This window comes from Mauremys mutica, chromosome 8, assembly GCF_020497125.1.
Source record: "Mauremys mutica isolate MM-2020 ecotype Southern chromosome 8, ASM2049712v1, whole genome shotgun sequence".
NCBI classification, from domain to species: domain Eukaryota; kingdom Metazoa; phylum Chordata; order Testudines; family Geoemydidae; genus Mauremys; species Mauremys mutica.
The window spans coordinates 57,962,019-57,978,241 of NC_059079.1; the positions used below are offsets into that span (position 1 = coordinate 57,962,019).

General features: G+C 50.0%; 1 protein-coding gene across 2 annotated transcripts in view; it reads right to left on the reverse strand.

Annotated features, from left to right (window-relative positions):
* The window catches only part of FAM163A (family with sequence similarity 163 member A), a 72,819-nt gene extending 57,827 nt beyond the window's left edge, over nt 1-14,992 (reverse strand). The window contains exon 1 of one of the 2 annotated variants that reach the window (XM_045026155.1): nt 14,792-14,992. The gene's annotated coding sequence lies outside the window, so the exon portion shown is untranslated. Of the gene's footprint in view, nt 1-1,000; nt 1,065-14,791 lie in introns of those variants that run through there. The other variant, XM_045026158.1, reaches the window with a different exon arrangement.
* Nucleotides 14,993-16,223: the final 1,231 nt, after the last annotated feature.

Sequence of the window (16,223 nt, forward strand, 5' to 3'; positions counted from 1 at the left end):
GAAGTAATGGGCTTATTCTGCAGCAAGGGAAATTGAGGTAGATATTAGGATAAACCCTAACTATAAGGATAGGTAAGCACAGGAACTGGTGACCTAGGGAGGTTGTGGTGTCCCCATTGGAGGTTTTAAAGAACAGATTGGACAAACACCTGTCAGTGATGGTCTAGGTATACTTGGTCCTGCCTCACTGTGGGTGTATGGAGGAGGGAGGGGGACTGGACTGGACTGACCTCTCGAGGTCCCTTCCAGCCTTACATTTCTAGGATTCCACAATGTCACTGTCAATTCTGCTCTTAGCACTTGTCTTATAAGGTCAGGGTTCTCCTTCCAGGGCATGGTTGGGGTGCACTGATGGGGTAGGGTAGAGAGATTCAGCAGTGAGTGGAACTGATGAATTAATTGTGATGCACTAGCAGACCATTGCATAAACAACTGCATTTAAAACAAAGATTAATGTAAAAAGTTTTGTAATTGCTGCGCTTCCAAAATGGCACCCAAGTTATGGCTCCAATTACTCTGTCATTGCGGAGAGGGTAGAGAAAACATTTAGAGGCCTGATTTTAATTCTGAAAGGGTTATAAACCATAATAAGAATCCTGGGCCAGATCCCCAGCTGATGTAAACCAGCATAGCGCCATTGACTTCCAAAGAGTTACACTAGCCGAGGATCCATTCCCCTTTAGAGTTGAATGGCACTGGCCCACTGAACCCAAGCATTTCCACCGCATGCAGGACAGGAACAAGGCTAAGTATCTGGAAGAGCTACCCACTCGCACTGGTGCATGCACAGACACTCTAGTCACACACACACACATCCAGACACTCAGTCATGTACACACACACACGACCCGCTGTTCTCATACGCTCGTACAAGCACTTCCAGGCACACACACACACACTCACCCAGCTGGACTCTGTTTTCCAGATAAACAAGGGGCACTTGACTTCAGTCTTTTACTACAGATTCAAAGCACCAGCGATGAACCATGTAACAACTTACATTTCGGGAGGACTTTCCAGGAATCCCCTTTAACTCCTTGTGGAAAATTGCCAGCACTGTTATGATGGGTCCCACACTTTCTCTCTTGTGGGGGTTCCGGGCACCATTTCTCACCCTTGAACTGGGGTATCAACTGTCCCACTAGTGTCCCAGAAAAGGGGAGTGGAGCAGAAGGGACCCAGGCCCACCCTCTACACCAGGTTCCAGCCCAGGGGCCCTAGGGATAGCGGTGAACCACTTGAACTACTGATTCCTTCCCCTGGGCTACTTCCCTCTCCGGCCCTTCAGCTTGTGGGGCTTCCTGCCCTCTCTCTGCTTGGGCCAAGTTTCTCCCAACCCCTTGTGTCTCTAGAGTCCCTCTGCTCTGCACAAGCCGGGTTTCCCTTTACCTAAGGTCTTGATCTTCTGGCCCTCTCAGCAGCCTTCAACTCCTTCAAACTGCTCTCTGCTCCAACACCAAACCACTCTGCTTCAACTCCTCCCACTGTCTGATTGAAAGGGGGGGGGGTTATTAGGTAACTGGCTTCAGGTGCTCTAATTAATCTGTAGCAGCCTCTCTTCCCTCTACAGGGAATAAGGCTCTCATCATCCTGGGGCTTACATATCTCCCATTGATCACTCTCCTGCTGCCCTCTGGCTGTGCTATATCACACTTCTCTAGCCCTCTCAGCAGCCTTGTCCTCCTATACACCTGATCGTCCCCCTCCCTGGCTAGTCAGGGCCTCTCCACCACCGAGCAGCATTGCCTGAGGGCTGTCACATTCCCACTCTCTGAGAGCAACAGAGCATGCTCAGAGTTCTCACATGACAGTGAGCTAGGCTGCTGAAAGGCCAAGCTGCAGTTTTTAAACACAAGGAAAGCACTAACTGGGCTTTCAGCAGTGAATCTGCTCCCAAATCAGAGGGCTGGGAGAAAGAATAGGGTTTGTTTACTGCCAGGGCACCATTTCTTGGTTTGCATCAGGATGGGGCAATCTGGTCTTGTTCAGAAGTGCTTTCCCCTTATATATCTCTGTCCCACCCATGTATCACACTTAGTTTTTTCAGAACCCATCAATGCTACTCCGATCTCCACCAGCGGGGTCGCTGCTGAGTGAACTCGCATACCTCCAGGGACTACCAGTGCGGCGAGAGAGAGGCCAGGCCACGGAAATGGACTCAGTTCTTTTTCTGTTACACTGCATGCAAGGAATTGTGGGAGTTTTTGTAGTTACAGTTCCCAATGCTTGTTATCTGGAGAATAACCAAAACCAGCAATGGGAGAAATACCCAGACTGTTACCCGACCTTTTCATGCCTTCACTGCAGGGGCTTCCCTCAAAAGCTACTGACATTCAGAAAGTATAATATTTAACTTCTGCTGTATAACAGCTCTTCCCTTATCCTTAGCAGCATGAGAGGTGCAAGTTCTTGCCAGAGTTTCTCCCAGGGGCCTTGTCCAGACTAGGATTTAGAAGGTGTTTGTTAACACATGTTAAATGCCTAGTGTAGACAAGATAGAGTTAGCCAGGGGCGGCTCTAGGAATTTGGCCGCCCCGAGCATGGCGGCATGCCGCAGAGGGCGCGTGCTGCTGGTCGCTGGTCCCGCGGCTCCGGGGGACCTCTTGCAGACGTGCCTGCGGAGGGTGCGCTGGTCCCGTGGCTCCGGTGGAGCATCCACAGGCATGCCTGCGGGAGGTCCACCTGAGCCGTGGGACCAGCGAACCCTCCGCAGTCATGGCTGCGGGAGGTCCACCGGAGCCGCGGGACCGGTGAACCCTCTGCAGTCATGCCTGCAGGAGGTCCGCTGGTCCCGCGGCTCCGGTGGACCTCCCGCAGGCATGACTGCGGAAGGTCCGCCGGAGCTGCCTGCCGCCCTGCCGGCAAAATGCCACCCCAAGCGTGCGCTTGGCGCGCTGGGGTCTGGAGCTGGCCCTAGAGTTAACTCAGCCAAGTTAACAGATGATAAAGACACACTGCCTTGTCTACACTTGGCATGTAACACGTGTTAGCAAACACCTTCTAAATCCTAGTCTGAACAAGGTCAGAGTGAATAGTAAAGACACTAGATCAAAAATTTTAGGCAGGGCACTGTATCTGGCCTGAACTCTCCATGGGCTCATTACAGGCTGTGATCCTACAAGCTGCTCTGTTTGGGCTCACTCCCACATGTTGGGGTGCCTGGGGCTCTGTGCAGGAGAAGGGACAGTGTGCTGGAACAGGAACTAATTAAGGGAACATAGGTGCTCCTTGCTGGGTTTCTTCAGTGAAGTGCTACAGTTGCTTCTGCTTTAGATCCCCCGGTTAGAACATGCACTGCACAGTCTGGGGGAGCAGAGCAACCTTCCTGCAGAAGACCTATTCCATTCCATGCACCGCTGGTGGCGACACACAGAATGGGGATGAAAGTCATGGGATTTTAATTTGTTTCTATTTTCTCACCTTTTCTGTGTGAGTTCATGCCCCTAGGGTCAGGTTTTCACCAGAATTCAGGGTCAGACTTTCACAGGCTCAGCACACACAATCAGCACCAGGTTTTCCAGAGAACAGAACTCCAGTTGAAGCCTCTAGATCAGGGCTAGTTTTGAGAAGTGCTTTGCACCCAATATGCACCCACTTTGCTGAGCTCTTTCTGGCGCCAGTGCCCCGGTGGTAGAGCCATCACTGGCAGCAGATGTCTCCCAGGCAGGAATGTGCAGACTGCTTCGGAGGAAACAAGCATCCACCAGAGCTTTGTCCAGAAATGGCTCCACTGCAGCTTCTTCCAAAGGTTTGAAAAATGCCTTTTGGTGCCACCTCTGTGCTTGCTGGAGTGACCATGCCCTGGAGTGGCCATGCCAAAATGCCACAAGAAAGGCTGCTCTTGGGTCATTCCCAGCTGCATGCTGGATGAAGTCTTCTCAGGCTCTGCTAGATGGGACACCTGCCAGGGCACATAGAAAAAAAATGCCCAGTTCTGATCTCACAATTGCTTAACTCCCCTGATCTCAATGGGGAGACACCTATCCTGCAACAACAGATGTGAGATCAGTGTAGCAGGGTGGACCCTGCTCCGGGGTTTTAAGGGGTTAAAAGTGGCCTGACAGAGCTGAGCTGATTGGGGAAGTGGCTACAGCTGGGGGCCACGCCCCAAACTGAGGAGCAGGGCCTTATAAAAGGCAGGGAAGCTAGGAGCCCAGACAGTCTCTTTTCTGCCTTCAGAGGGAGACGGGCCTAGTTGCTGGGAAAGAGAGACCAGGTACCTGAGTGCAGCAGGGCTGGGGAAGGCTGAGGAGCCGGGGAGCTCCAGCCTAGAAAGCCCCAGGCTGCGGCCTAGGAGTGGGCCGATAGGTACTGTGGGTTGCAGAGGGTGGCCCAGGGGTAGGACAAAGCAGCAGGTCCAAAACCTCCTTGCCAGGGATGAGTTGGCTGAGACTGCAGTCTGCCCAGAGTGGGGGGCTAGACAATGACTGGCAGTAGCCATACACTGAGGCAAGGTAGGGATAGAGGGTGAGGGTTACCTAAGGAGGGGAGACCCAGAGAGATGGGGGTTATTGCCAGGGGGCAGCACCCCAGAGAAAGGGGCACCGGGTCTAGGAAGGGACACGGGGGCCAGACGAACAGGTGGATCACCGGCCTGCAGAGGGCGCTCCGGCGCTGAACAGAGTAAGTTCAGAGAGTCACCAGCAGGAGGCGCCGCAGGGGTGAGTACCGCCCTGTTACAATCAGACTCAAGATAATGGTGTGCAGGGAGGGAGGCAGGTACTGAAGTGAATCAGAGGGCTCAGTTCTGCTCTCAGTAGTAACTCCAACAAGCCTATGGACCTATCAGACGGTGCATGTGAAAGCTGAATCAGTCCCAAAGTGTTTGTCTGATGTCCCAACTAGCCCTAATTTTGCCAAGTGACATGTTCCTGTAAACCCAGTGAGTCAGGAGCCCGACTTAATTTCTAAATTCTTTAAGTATTTTGAACATATCCAGTGGAGATTTGCTCTTCTCCCAGATCTAATCTTTTTCTGCTACTTAGAACTGTGTAATTACGATGTTCTTAGGCAGGCATAATCCTATGTAGAAACTTAACAGCACCAAACCTGCAGAGGTCCAGGGTGCAAACAGAAAAGTTCTTATCAGTTTCGTCCTGGTGCAGAGATGAAATTGGAGGTAATTCACAGCAGCTCTATTACCTCACCTGATCTAGAAATGGAATCAGGATTCTGATTTGCATCCTTCTCCAATAGTCTGGGTGGATGCACCCAAGGTTTCAGTTGGCGACAAAAGGGAAGTCCTAACTGTATAAGCATCTCCATGCTACTGGTAATAGTCAGCTTCCTAAAAAGATCTACATGTTCTGTGCATGGAGAGAATTTCATTTCTTCTGCCACTGAAATGCAGCCACTGCTGAGGGGGAACACAGCAGCTCTTTAGCAACACAGCACAACAGTTTAATACAGGAAGAAAGGAAGAATACCATGAGGAGATGCATGTATCCCACCACTGGCCAGGGGGAAGGGGGCTAACAAACTTCATCAACCACTACCTGCCACACCCTGAGGAGATTTAAACAAGCTATAATCTTAGAGGGAGGAGCTGACAGACGAGCCTCATTAGGGAACTAGACCTTAGAAAGGAAAGATTTGGAGCAGGGGAGTGGCCTGACCTGAAGAAGAGCTGGTGCTTTATTTGTACTGAAAGAGGTGCCAGGGCTCAAGCAATTATTTTTACATTCATAACTGATGTAGCAAAGGTGCCAGGGCTCTGAACGGTCAAGCCTAGAGGTGCCAGGACTCAGTCCTGGCACAAATCAGGTACTGAGAAGAGCTCACCCTGCCTATAGGGCTCAATGCCAAACCATACAACGGGTGGGTGAGTCTGTCTAGACAGACTGCTGTGGACTCCTAAGACCGTGGCTGCCATGTTTAAGGAAGAACCAGAGGCACTGGTGCATTAGCCTCCCCAGGGTGGGGGAGTTACAAAAAACAAAAACCAAAACAAACAAACAAAAAACAAAACACAAAACCCTCCCTAACCACTCCAGTTCAGACAGCACCATGGAAGTTGGTGGATTCAGCAACGATCAACCGATACGACATCCAATGGGAAGTGCAGGGGCCATTTGGGGCAGGCAAGATGTAATTATTCAGCTGGAGTGTAGCGAGGAGAATATGCTGCATTAGGTGCTCCAGCAAGTCCTGTACAGTGGCATTAGGCAGCGTTGCCCTGTGGTTAACACCTTTGGAGATGAAGTTAAAAGCCAAACAGATGGCAGCTGGAAGGCTGGGCCATGGGCTTGAGGACAGTTATAGTGCAGCTTGAGCCACAGCTCCCACTGGGAAGTTAGGCCTAGATCCTCAAAGGTACTTGAGTGCCCAACTCCCATTGATCCCCTTTGAGGATCTGAGCCATAACAAGCATTTCTCTCTGGCATTCTCTGAAACAATGCTCAGGAATGCTGCCCAGTGCAGTTTCTGACCAGGGATATAAACAAACCAACCAACCGCAGCTCTCTCACATCCGTGCCTGGATGCACAGGTGCTGTATCTTTCGACCGATTCTGCAGCCATTACAACCATCAAAGCTCTTCAGCTTCGTATAACAGCGCACCGCCTGCCACCCAGAAAGCTTTTCTTGGTTGCACATTGGCCCTGGGCCTCCCTGTCTGACACATGACTCATGACCCCTGCAAAATCTTTTGGGAAATAGTAAACCTTGTTCCTCACAAAAGCCGTGCTCAGAGGGAAGCTTTCACTGACAAGTGAAGCCTGTTGTAAACCTGCAGGCTTTGGACACATCTGCTGCATCAGACGCCGAGATCCTGAGTTCAGCTGCAGATTGCTCCCAATTCAAAACTGTCACCAAGAATCTAAAAAACTTTCCCTGAAATCCTTCTGACTTTTCAAGAAACACTTGCCATTGCGGAGTAAAGAGCAGAGGCAAAATCAGGGAGAGAGAAAAGTAAAAAACAATCTGAACCACTAAACGTCCTGTTGATATGATGTGATTATAGACATGATGTTCTGTTTGATGTGGTTATAGCAAATAAACAAGAGCCAGGGTGACAGAGTGGATATGTTGTTTGCCCTAGATCAGCAATTTAGTCATATAAAAACCTTAACAATAAGCTGAATGCAAAGCTATAAACTGTTTCCCTATACTGCTGTTCATCACATTTGTATAGTCCACTTGTGTCCAAAGAATCCAAAGAGGAAAGAGGCCCTGATAAATAAGGACTCTGACCTGCAGGGCCACCTAGAGGATTCAGGGGGCCTGGGGTCTTTGGCGGCGGGGGCCCCCCACCGCCGAATTGCTGCCGAAGACCCGGCACTTTGGCGGCGGTTCCTGGGGTGGAAGGACACCCCCCCCCGCCACGGGTCTTTGGGGCACTTCGGCGGCAGGTCCCGGAGTGGAAGGACCGAATTGCCGCCGAAGACCCAGAGCGCAAGAAGCTCTGGGGGCCCAGGCCCCGCGAGAGTTTTCCTGGGCCCCCGAAGCGAGTGAAGGACCCCATTCCAGGGGCCCCAAAAAACTCTCGTGGGGGCCCCTGCAGGGCCCAGGGCAAATTGCCCCACTTGCCCCCTCCCCCCTGGGCAGCCCTGCTGACCTGCATTCTGATCCTTGCTCCGACTTGCTAGCCGAGTTACTTAGACCTGCATTCTCAGTAACATCCCCTGATTTTGCATGACCAATTTGAGTTGTCTAAAGCTGGATTCTGAGAGGTGCTGAACAGCCACAGATCTAACTGACTTCCCTAGGGATAATGCTAATTATCAGGGATGCATTAAAGGACTTTCCCCATTACTATTCCAATGCACACTTGATAGTCACCTTTCTCCAGATGGGAGCCTTTGGGGCTGGGAACTTTCAAAGCTGCCCAGCAGATTTGGACACCCAGTTCCTATTCATTTAATGAACGTCCAGAAACCTTTGATAGCTTTAAAAATCCTCAGTCCAAAGCTTCTGGGCCAAATCTATCCCTGGTGTATGCAGCTGCAGCTCCACTGACATCAATGGAGCTCTGCTTCCTTCTAGCTTCCTTCTCCATTTGACCCCCTTTGCAATGGGTTGGTCTCACCTCATGAGAGAGGCCGCCTCCAGCCCCCCACCCCCCAAATGGAGAATTGGTTACAAAAATAAAAGCCCCTCTGCTACTTTTTCACCACCCCTACTTGTCACTCTGTCAAACGATCCATTAAAGTCTCTTTTTCATTTCCAAGGGATGGAGAATATGGCTGTCAGAGAGCCATGGCTCCATATCGATCGTGGTAAGTAACTGCCCAGGCCCGAGGAAGCGCTCTGTGTGGCTCGAACGCTTGTCTCTCTCACCAACAGTAGTTGGTCCAGTAAAAGACATCACCTCCCCCACCTTGCCCTTTTCTTGCAGCGACAGGATTTAGAGAGGCTGGGGGAGGGGCAATGCTGCCCATCAGTTACAGGAAAGCAAAGACTCTCTTCCTGCGGAGGATATAAGACATGCCGCTGGGACTGTCAACATTATCTTGGAGCATAAACAGAGGTTTAGTTTAATGGCTCATTAAATGTAATTACATTCACCAAGTCATACTCCGATAGCATCCCACGTGCTTACACACTACAGGGATGGGCGCACACAAGAAAACAAAGCCCAGAGCCAGCTACTGTCCTCAGGCGCATGTGTCCAATGCCTGATGAAGCTATGGAGAGTTGCACATCTCTAGCTCCTCAGCTAGCTTCCAAGGACCTACAGTGATTTACACCAGGATCCAGCCACAGTAGAGTTGCCTTAATTTTTAGGTAGAAAACCACAAGCAGCCTGGTTCTCTCTTTCAAAAAACCCTCATTAATATGCAGGCACGTCCTTCAGATGGGCACAGCACTCAGCTGCCACTCCAACAGGGTGGCTAACACTGACAGGCATTGCCTGTCTCTCTGTCATTAGAAGGATGGGAGCTTTGGTGCCCATCTAGTGGCTGATCCACAGAAGAATCCCTTATGGCTTCCAGCCAATAGACTTAGTTCATTCTCAACTTATTTCTGTCTAGCTGCGGTACTTTGCTGGCCCCCATTAACCTTGGGATAGCTGAGCACTTCACAATCTTTAGTGTATTTTGTCCTCATGACACCCCCAGGAGAAAGGGCAATGCTATGATCCCCATTGTACAGATGAGGGAAACTGAGGTACAGAAAGGCTAAAGTCACACAGGAAGCCTGTGGGAGAGCAGGGGATTGAACAGATGTCTGCACAGTCCCAGGCTAGTGCCTTAATGGCTGGAACAACCTTCTTGCTAGAGTTCCAGCAAAGGAGGCTTTTAGCTCTGAAGATCCCACATTCAAACCTCACTGGTGGCTTAAGCAGGATCAGTTTTACTTCCATGTAATCAAAATTAGACAGACAAAGAAATGCATTCTGGGGTGGGGAAATTGCATACTAGCTACACAAAGTGACCAAGAACCTAGGTAAGGGCTGCCTCCAACAATACCTGCCCTCTGCTGCTGTCCTTCACCATTGGATTTAGATCTGGATAAGGCACTGAGCCAACACTGGTGGCCCTGGGAGATAACCATCTTAGACATGGGCCAGGGACAAATGTATTGCATCTCTTAGCAGTGTTTGACACATTGGTCAGGGGTGCTTCTGACTAACCTCAGAGACCTGGCAGAAGCAGATGGAGTTGTTTTCCTTGGTCCTTCTTACAAGAAGAGCTTTGCAAAATGAAATGCCACTGAAAACCTGCTGAGCAAATATCAGAACCATAACTTCTCTTTTGGTGATCAAACAAAAGGATCATCCAAGCCTGCCTAGGTGTGGCACCATTTAAATCTCCCCCAGTCCTCCCCATTGACCAGGACCAATCAAACCAATCCCAGCTCTACCCCGGGGTCAGGACTAGCCAAACCTAACCTGGCTCTGCCCATTATATTGGCACTGTAGAATAGATTCATAGGGTTGTAGAACTGTAGAGCTGGAATGGACCTCGAGAGGTCATTAAGTCCAGCTGCCTGTGCTGAGGCAGGACCAAGTAACCCTAGACCATCCTCTTCATAACAGCCTTTACCACAATTGAAGATTTATCAGGTCCCACCTCAGTCTTCTTTTCTCAAGACAGTTTCTCTGAGTTTTTTTAACCTTCCCTCACAGGTCAGATTTTCTAAAGCTTTTGTCATTTTTGTTGCCCTCCTCTGAACTTTCTAATTTGTCCAAATGTCTCCTAAAATGTGGCCTCCAGAACTGGACACACTACTCCAGCTGAGGCCTCACCAGTGCCAAGTAGAGTGGGACAGTAACCTCCTGGGTTTCACATATGATGCTCCTGTTAACCTACCCCAGAATGATATTAGCTTTTTTGCAACTGCATCACATTGTTGACTCATATTCAATTTTTGATCCACTCTAACCCCCAAATCCTTTTCAGCAGTATCACCATTGAGCCAGTTATTCCCTGTTTTGTAGCTGTGCATTTGATTTTTGTTCCCTAGAGTGGAGTACTTTGCACTTCTCTTTATTGAATTTCATCTTGTTGATTTCAGACTAATTTTCCAATTTGCTGAGATAATTTAGTATTCTAATCCTGTCGTCCAAAGTGCTAGCAACCCCTCCCAACTTGGCGTCATCTACAAATTTGATAAACATACTCTCCACTCCACTATCCAAGTGATTAATGAAAACACTGAATAGTACCAGACCCAGGACTGACGCTGCGGGACCCCACTAGATATATATCCTCCCAGGTGGACAATGGACCATTGATAACGACTCGTTCAGTATGGTCTTTCAAGCAGTTGTGCACCCACCTTATTGTAATTTCACCTAAACCACATTTCCCTAGTTTGTTTATGAAAATGTCATATGGGACTGTTAAAAGTGTGGAAGCAGGGAAAGAATTAATAAGGATTTGAAGGGGATTTTAATGCATGTCAGTCAGTTAGCAAGAGTCAGGCCATACTGTAACCCTAATGACGTGAGACTTGTAGAAGCAAGGATAGTGCGAGGCGAGAGGACAAGAACTGTATACAAAGTTATTACGACCTTGCAACAGTCTAACCAAATATGCAGGCTTGCTTTTCTTAGGAGTGAGACAAATAAGATAGCAGAAAGGCTTATGTATAAACAAAATGTATTTGTTGCTTTTTACCGTCTGTATTGCTAGAAATTGTCTGTAACAAAGGTATAAAGCTTGCTGTAATTGTTTACCAGTTGAGAGACCTGTCCGGGACTGGGGTGACCCTGTGTCCTATGGCACTCTCTCCCTCCATTGTAATTACTGGAGAAATAATAAAGTATTTGATTTTGCTGCACCCAAACAAAAAGCGAGAACTGAGTTTTTCTCCGACAAAAGCCTTATTCATATGTCTGAGTTCAGTTCCTGTAGCTCTTAAAATATCATCACACTATTCCCTACAAAAAGACAAAAGCATTTGTTTTGCTTGGTATCCCTATCTTCTGCCCTAGTCACATCACCTTACAGCCACCTTTCTTGCCAAGGACTCCTCCCTTATTTACTCCCCAGATAGGTCACTGTTAACTTATGCAGACCACTCCCTTTGCATCCCATCCCTACTGCCCCTTGGAACTCTCGCACGACTTTAACACAGGCATAACGCCCTCAATTCCAGTGGAGCTATTGCTGCTTTCAACTGGTATAAACGAGAGGGGAATCGGGTCCTCAGATGTGAGGCCTGGTTTCCCAGCTGACAGCCTTTACTCATTCTGCAGTGGATCCTCCTACATTTTAAAGTGTGATAACATATCCCAGGGAGACCAGATATTATGTCATGTCGTACATCTGACCTTTGACCTTGTGAACAGAACTGCACCTTGCTGTGGGTTAATGCTTGCACAGCATACCCCCCAACTGTCTCCATTGCAACAAAAACCCTCTTGAGATCAATTCTCCTTTTACTGCTATCAGCGTTGCACTGTTGGAACTCCATGAGGCTTGATTCTGAGATCATTTATGCTGGGATACATGGGGTATAACTCCAAATAAAACAATGGATTTGGGCTTTAACCCTTACTTATGCTCACCAACGTGAGTAAAGGGGACACAATCTGGCTCTGTGCAAGCCATGGACAGGGTACTAATCCCACTTAATGAGTGAATGAAAGGTGGGTCTGTGATGCAGAACTGTGCATGGAAGACACCCAAGAGATATACATTTTCTGCTAGGAGAATGAGGTTTGCAGTAAAACCACCCAGAGACACACCACCCATATGCCTTATAGATTTTGGCTTTGTGGAATGAAAAATGTGGCATGAAATCTCTTAACATTTCCAGCAGATGAAGCGTGAAACACACTTTCAAGAAAAAGGCAGTAACGGAGCCACGCTAAATATTTCATCTCAGTAGCAAAACATCCATGTGAAAGGTCAGCACTTCAAACTGCGAGCAGCTCAGCCAGGATCTCAATTTCTGCTCTCATAGCAGATGTGCAGGAAAGGAAATTAGATGGGGGGGGGAGGTGGGGGAGGACAGACAAGATTGTGTGCCTATTGTTGTCTGTCTAAGCTTATCTACCTTCATTTAGTGGAGGTGACTGGCAGCCCTGGTGACTAGCATCCTGGATTTATCCACAGGACAGATACAGCAATGGGCCGGGGTGGTTCTGTTTATGTCTATTGTTAAATTAACTGATCTTGCTCAGACCACAAGCAACATTTTTACTGTGTTGATATTTATAGCTCCTTCCCCTGTCAAGGAGAGGGTTGGTAACCGGGCCATGACACCCCTACCCAGCCTTATATCCAGGGTGTTTTGTGACCAGAATTGAGCAGCCAGGTGCCTGAAAGAAATTCCACATGGAGGAAAGACCTAAGTCTAGCTAGGATCATCAGGCATTCATTCAGGGAAATCTTGTGGCTTGTGTTACGCACAATTGTCCCTCCTGGCCTTAGAATCTATTAATTTGATCTTTGTCTATGATAAACTTCTGTCAACTCATTCAATAGCCTTATACACTTGGATTCCCCTTCTTCCCTGGTCAAATCCACCTCTGTTCAGAGCAACACAAACATCAATCTGATCTTTCAAAGAAACAAAGAGTTTTTCAGGTCTCAGCCTCTACTAGACTTTTGTTCACACCCCAAACCTTTAGGAGACAAAATGATGAGGGAAGGTTTGTTTTTCATCAGGGCAAGGGCCTTGCTGGACTACTTTTGGAGTGGGCCTTCTATTTGGAGCTGAGTCGGGAGTGGTGTGGCTGCTAAAGCCAATGAGGACACCACATTGCAGAACCCACTGCATGGAATATCAGTAACCCACACTGCAGTTTAACAAGGGCTCTGAGTCGTCCACTCACAGCCCTTCATCAGCACTGTGTCCATCACTACAGCCTGATCCTGCTCTCGCTGCACCAGGAGTAACCCCGCTGAAGCCTCACCACTGTAAAAATCCCTGTCATGAGGAGACTCAAGCCTGTTGTCTCATTAATTAATTACCACTAGTGGCAAATGCTAATCTCCCATTATCACAACCTCTGGTTTATCAACAAGTGAAAACCCTTCTTACCCATCTAATGAGCCTATTACACTTCCTAGATCACTAGCAAATCTGCCCAGCTTAGCACATCTCCTGACCCTTCTGAAACTCTATTAACGCTAATTAACTAAAAACCAGGCTCAGGAACAGCCCAAATATTGACAAGTCATAAACAGCATGACCTTTAAAAACTGAGCTTCTTAGGACAGACCATTCAGGGAAGAGGCGGAGGACAGTAAGATAACTGTGTGTGTACCAATGGACTATTCCACAGGATATCTGAAAGTCTCTACAACATACAAACAGAATCAACAACAGAGAGAAACTGTTTGAGAGGACAGAAATTCAGCCTTCAGTATGAGTTTAGAGGAAACAAGCCCCACCAATGGTGAAGCAGTCACCCACATGGTGCAGGCAGTAATGTTCAGGCTACACCCAGTTCTCCTTCCTAATTCTGGGCTACAGCGAGAGACAACACAGAGATCCCTGGGAACAAACAAAGGGATGTGATTTCCTTCATTTCAGCAAATCAGGCGGATGAGGCAGTATAGGAGAGCAAGGTTGGGGCTCTACTGAGCTACCATATCCCTGATATCCAGCACAACTGCATAATGGGCCTGGTGGAAGCTTCATCACCTGGGACTTTTCAAACTTAGCCTAGGTAAAGCGCTGGGAAGTGCTGCAGGGGACAATCCTGGCCTGGCACAGAGATGGGCTTGTTAAATCCTTCCCCACTCCGCCTGCTAGGACTCCTCAAGGAGAGGGTGTTACTGCTTTAAAAACACAAACACACACACACAAGTTAGCCAAGAAATCGGAAAGTCCAGCAGGGCAGCTTGGGCTCTTGCAAGGAGCGGCAGCCTGCCGACAGCCCTCCCATACTTCAGTGGGGCTCTCCCAAAGCAGAGCTCTGGAGCGGACGAAAGGAAATCTAGCTCGGAAACAGCCCAGTGTCAAGAGCGCATCCCGCTGCTCTGGCTCTGCTGCTCTCCGAGCATTCCCCGCAGCCACGCGAGTGCTGCACCATTCACCGATGGCCAGATCTGACTTTTCTTCCTTTTCTACGCACCCTCCCGGTCTTTCTTCCCTTTTCTGTGAGGCGGGGGGGGTGGGGCGGGGAGCAAGAGAATTCACTTAAATTTCCTAGCCGGGGCGCCTGGCAGGGCTGGCTCCATCCCCAGCATAACAGCCAAGTACTTTCCCCGGGGGGGTCCATGCAAGAGGGGGAGACCACGCCGAGAAGTTTGCAGAGGGAAATGTCTCGCTGCCTTCTGGACACAGCTCCCCTTTTGCACCGGGCTCTCCCGATCTCTCCTCTGCAGTCACACAGCCTCCCCCCGGACAGAGAGCCCGGCCCCAGGCATGGTGTGGAAAGCAGCTTACCTTGGAAGCGTCTGCTCCGGCCGATCGCCTCCCCGCGACGCACAGCAGGACAGGCTGCGAGGGCAGGGGGCTGAGCTGCTGCTGAGGTAGGAGGTGATGGAAGCGCCTTCAGCTCTCTGAGCCTCGTGTATATTTCATGGCTGCGTTGATCGCCCCTTGGCTGCAGGGGGCGCCCTGCTGCAGCGCCTGGCCCCCGCCCCTCTACAAGGGGGTAGCGGCGGGACAAGACAATGGCACCAGAAATCCCGCTCCGAGCTCGCTCCGGGGAGCCACCGAGGCTGCAAAGCGGCGAGCAAGTGCAATGGCCAGGGCTGGCTCCCCGGCCCCCGCCGAGCCGTACAACCGAGGGAGGAGGCGGCGGCTACAGGACAAGCAGGAGCCCAGAGCGGGACTGTGACTTGCTCCAGGGCAGCTTCGAAGTCCCTCTGCCGGGGCAGGCGCCAGGCTGGAGCCCGGGGCACCCGCACGCGGCACTATCCCGCCTGGAACGAGCGAGCCGAGCGCTGCCCGGAGGAGTCAGGGACGCCCCCCCGGATCGAAACCAGCAGCTCCCGGGAGAGCCCCGCCGAGCGTCCGGCAGCCTCCGAGCGGGCAGGGAGCTGGCGCTGACTTTAGACCAACAGGTTAATCCCGGCCTGGTACTCAGCCTAGCGCGCCAGCCTTGCAGGGCACCTGCCATTGTTCCCAGCCCCAGCCCAGCCCTGCCCTGCCCCGCCGGGCCCCGTCCAGGGTGCTGGAATCCCAAGCCGCCCTTCCTCCTCCGGCATCTGTTTTTCCTACACACCTCTTCTCTGAATTTCCCACTGCTACCACCAGCACCCCCGGGGAACTCCCGGTTTGTGCAGTCGCTAATGAAATCTTTGACCTTTTACCTTGACCAAACTACACCGATCTTTTCTTGTTACAGGGGCAGGCGGTTTCTGAAATCAAGCTGCTGCAGCTGCTTATCCCGCCTGGCTTTGCTAGGCCTGTGAGCTGCTTTGATCCAGTGCCAAGCGTCCCAGGTAATGTACTCCTTCTGGCTGCCAACACAGAAGCCAGATCAGTGCTTCAAAAGGGCCAGAAAGGAAAACAGATGCAGAAGGCTGGACTTGGGGAGTTGGTCTAGGCAGGACTGGCATATGAAAGCCAGCCACAGGATTTTTTCAGATAAGATTACCCCCTTGTCTATTACCCTGTGCAGAATAGAGCCTCTCTTTGGCACACTTTAGTCCTGCACAAGAGGGCTTGTTACAAGACGCTATTTCTGTTCTTAGTAGCTCTGGCCCTCTCTTATAACTGTTCCCTCCCACCCCCAAACAGGTGTTCCTGGAACTAAGTGTTAGCCGCACAGTGTTCTGAAGGATAGGGCTGCACTGAAGTTACAAGCAGCTACACACCTTCCTTTTTTTTATTTTGTAGGTAAGATAAAGAGAATCAGACCTCATGCTTC